Source organism: Quercus suber, unplaced genomic scaffold (genome assembly GCF_002906115.3).
Source record: "Quercus suber isolate HL8 unplaced genomic scaffold, Cork oak 2.0 scaffold_1293, whole genome shotgun sequence".
NCBI classification, from domain to species: domain Eukaryota; kingdom Viridiplantae; phylum Streptophyta; class Magnoliopsida; order Fagales; family Fagaceae; genus Quercus; species Quercus suber.
Genome location: NW_027070682.1, coordinates 1017 through 5514, shown reverse-complemented (window position 1 = coordinate 5514; position 4498 = coordinate 1017). Strand labels below are relative to the sequence as shown.

The 4498-nt window shown below is 33.0% G+C and overlaps 1 long non-coding RNA gene across 1 annotated transcript; it reads left to right on the top strand.

Annotated features, from left to right (window-relative positions):
- The first annotated feature begins 3529 nt into the window (after nucleotides 1–3529).
- LOC111987221 (uncharacterized) lies at nucleotides 3530–4254 on the top strand. The gene is made up of 2 exons (XR_002880258.2): nucleotides 3530–3747; nucleotides 4116–4254. It is a non-coding gene; the product is annotated as an uncharacterized LOC111987221 (long non-coding RNA).
- Nucleotides 4255–4498: the final 244 nt, after the last annotated feature.

The window sequence follows — 4498 nt, the reverse complement described above, 5'->3', positions numbered from 1 at the left end:
TTTTTTTTTTTTTTTTTTTTTTTTTTTTTTTTTTTTTAATTTCTGGGTTTGTATTCTTGTTGTTCTTGTTTAAGACACACTTAGATCTCAATTCATGTGTTTTTTGGTTTTTGATTATGTTTTTAATTTTTTTTATTTAGTTAAAATTAATAAATTAATTTTTTTAATTTAGATGATGACGTGGTATTTTTTAATGCCAAAATAAAAATTATTATTATTATTTTATTAGTTCCGTTTGCCACCTAGAACTTTGCCATTAGGGCACTAATGGAAAGGTCTAAAATGGATGACGTTTTTCTAAATAGGGACTAAAAGTGTTGAAAATAAAATATGAGGATCAAAGTGAGAATCACCTGAAAATGTAAAGACGAAAATGTGGTTTTTGCCACCAAAAAAAAAAAAAAAAAAAAAAAAAAAAAAAAAACGAAAACAAGAAAACTCCGGGTATATTTTCCAAAAAAAAATATAAAGATGTAATGTTGTATATTAAAAGAATTATGCATCTATTATATTTATATTTAATGTTTGTTGTATCACTATAACATGCATGACTATCTTTTTCAGCAAAGCAAATGTTTGTCAGGAACGAACTCATGTAGCATGGTCTAAGTTTTCATTTTGCTCCATAGACACCTGTCGGCCTATTTGCCATTGAATGGGACTGTGGACTGTGGTCTAAGTTGCATGGTCTATTTTCTATGTAGGCTTTGTTTTTGGTTGCGGTGGCATACCTTTGTTAGCTACTTTGGCATCAAGAGATTTAAGCATATGTTAACTATAGACTAGGAAGCACAGACATGAACATAGGTACGACACGACCATTTTTTAAATATTAGGATATGACACTGTGGGAATATGCATATTAATTATTTATTAAATATATTTTTAGATATTGTTAAGCATTTATTTTTCATATAATATTAAACACATGTTAATTGAAGAGAAATATTGGATAATAAAGTGAATTCATGACTAGTAAATGATGTTTAGAAATTAGTATACAAATCAAAAATAAGATCCATAAGAGCAAATAAAAGATAACTAGATAAGTGTTGAAGATTGAAACTAAAAATAAATAAAAGATAAGTGTCCCTCCCATGTCCGTTGTATCCCACAATGTTTCAAACCAAAACAAAAAAGGATGTGGCAGGTTCATGTGTACAGAAGTGTCCCAAACATGTCCCATGTCTGACACAGGTATGGCATTCCTAATGAAGTATCCGAGCTTCCTAGTCTATATTATTTTTATATATTGGTGTAAATAAAAAATTGAGAAATGTTGCCAATGAGCTCTAAGCTCAAATGACACATCTTCATGTAAGAGAAAGGGTGATGTTGTGGGTTCAAGACTCGCCTGATATGTAACTTACCATTAAAAAAAGGCGTTAAGAAATGTTGAAGATAGATGCTAAGCATCTTGTTTTTGTGAAGTGATTGGCCATGAACTTAGACTTCAGTCCACTCAGTCAATTTGATCTATCTCAGCCCATTTTGGACTAATTATGTCTTAAATTGATTCTTTTTTTAGGTTGCCTTTTCAGGCTTAGAAAGACTTTCACTTAAATTTAGTCGGACAGGTGAATTAAAATGCTGTGTTAATGTGACTCAACAAAAGTATAGTAATAATAAATATTATTCTTAAGGTTTTAGATATTACGAGTTTGAGATCTATAATTTTTGTAATAAATTTGGATTTAAAACAGGTACTCTTAACCCAAACATAACTTTTCCTTGTAGTAAGTGAATAAAAATGGACCAAAGTGAACACAAATGGACCAAATAGAACGAAGTGGACCAAATGGACATAATATGACATAATGAGAACAAGGTGAATTGAATATGACCGAATAAGAACCAATGGATAGATTAGGACCAAAGTGGACATATGGACCAAATAGGATCATAATGGACATAATAGGACCAATGTCGACTGAAGTGGATATAAGGGTCATCAAATAGCCTATGGCCCATGACCCGACCCAAAAACCCGACAGCCCATCGGGCTAATGGGCGGCTCGGCCCGTTGTTATTGACGCCTATGGGTAGCTCACTAACCCAGTGGGTTAGGCCGTGGGCTAGCCCAGTAGCCTAGCCTGTTGGCCCAACCCGTTGCCCAGTCCAATAACTTATAATTTTTAACAAAAATATATAGGATGTATATGAAGGATTGATCTTGAGATATTGTAATAGAATTTTTTAAGAGAACTCTCCCAACCACTATGATACTTAAAGTAATTGTGCTAAACTTAGTTTACTAAATATATATTTTTTTAGTAGTCTAGCAAATTTGAATTAACCATTGGATTTTTTTTATTAAAGATAAAAATAAAAAACTATTTGAAGCCTTATTTAGAAAAAATTAAATAAGTTTCCATCAACAAAACAAAAAATTAAATAAATTTGACTATAAAAAAAATTGTAATTAAGTATTAAATTCTTTGATTCTTTCCTTTAATAAAAACTAGATTGATTATTGTCTTATTAAAAATTGATTATTTATTTCTAAAAATAATATGCTGACACAATCTCATAGGTAGCCCATTAGGCCCAACCTAGTAGCCTAGCCCGTTAAAGACAAAATGGGCATTGCCCATGGGCAGGGTCGTGGGCTGGGGTTTTCTCTTTCGGCCCAGCCCGACCCGGCTCATTAACTAGTTAATAGCCCATTATGCCTAGCCTATTGTGCCCTTGGGCCAAGTAAAAATGGGCTGAGCCAGCCCGATCCGGCCCATTGACAACCCTTAAGTGGATAGAATGGACCAATAGAACTAATGTGGACCGAATAGAACCAAAGTGGACTGAATATGACCAGTGTGAACCAAATAGGACCGAAGAGGATAGAATAGGACCAATTTGGACCGATTGGACCCAATAGGACCAATGTAGAACAAATAGAGCCAAAGTGGACCGAAGAAGAGAAAATGGACCTAATAGGACAGAAGTGGACCAAATAGGACTTTTGAATATATATCATTTTTATTGCATTTTTAGGATTTATATATATATATATATATTTTTTAGAGAGAGTTTTAACCTATGACATTTGCTCCTGATGATAGCTCTTTATCATCAGACTAAGACACCAATTAGTTTTTGGTGTAGGAGGAGATTGAGCCCTAAATTTCTTATTCAATTATCAGAGACCTTACTAGTTAAGCCAGTTAGAACCCATTTTATGATTCATATTTCGAGTTTATAATCTTTTCTGTTTTTTGTATTTTTTAACTTAAAATAAGAGGTTTGGCTCAAATATAATAAAATTTCAAACTTCTCAATCAAAAAATTAAGAATAAAAGAAAGAGATCTATTATATTTATATTTAATGTTTGTAACGTTGTATCACTGTAACATGACTATCTTTTTCAGCAAAGCAAATATTTACAACATGCCTATTATTTGATTATTTGTTAGTTGGTTGCTTTCTTTTATAAATTAATTATAATACACGGCTTTAAGAGATTACCCCATTTCTTTCTTTTTCTTTTCACTCAAATTTCAAAAATCTCCCAATTTTCAACGGCTCTTTTCCCAAAAACTTTTCTCTCTCTCTCTCTCTCTCTCTCTCTCTCTCTCGCCACGCCCCTTATAATATAAATTAATTCCTCTCTCCTCCTCTTACACACATTCTCACGCTCTCTCTCTCACCGAGTCATTAACACCACCAGAGAAAAGAGAAGAAATTTTAGGGTTAGGGTTAGGATTTCGTGTGGTTTCGATTCTTTTTAGGGCTTCAAAATTTTCACTCAGGTAACCATTTCTCTCTCTCTCTCTCTCTCTTTTAATTTTTTGTTCTTTTGTTTATTTTTATAATGCTCTGTTTGGTTGCTGAGAAAATAAGGCGAGAAACAAAATGTGTTATTTTCTTTCTTGGTGACTTTAGATAGCAAATCAGCAAATTTTGGGTTTGGTTTTGTTGAATTTTTTCGTTTCCAGAGAAACCAAGAGTCAGATAAAACGTGGGATTTGAAAACTGCCTTTTCGTTTATTTTCCTTCGTTTTCTTGGCTAACAAACAGTGGGTTTTTGCTTTAGTGGGCTAGTTTGTGGTTGTTATTGTTGGTGTTTGTGAAGTTTTTATGGGATAATTCACGGAAAATTTTGAATCTTGGAATGTAGGTGTTACTTTGAAACCCTAATTTTTGGAAAGTTGGGGTTTTTTAAGCGCTGAAGTGATGGGTGATGAAGAGGGAACGAGCAATGGTGGTGGTACAGAGGGCACAGAAGGGTTTCACTGCTTGAAAAGTGAAGCAATGAATAGTAATAATAATAATAATAATAATAATAATTGTGTAGGATTGTTATGAGTTTAATTACAACATTTCTGACCATGTCTTCCCCAATTCTTAGGCCGTCCACCTTCATCAGCAACTGCTCCTCCAAAAGGTCTTGGCATGCAGCTTGATAAATCTCAAAGGACAAACCAGTTCTTGGAATCTTTGAAGGCAGAAGGCGAAGTCATTCTGTTACTATTTGTTTTTGATAAGTAATTTTGTTACTAT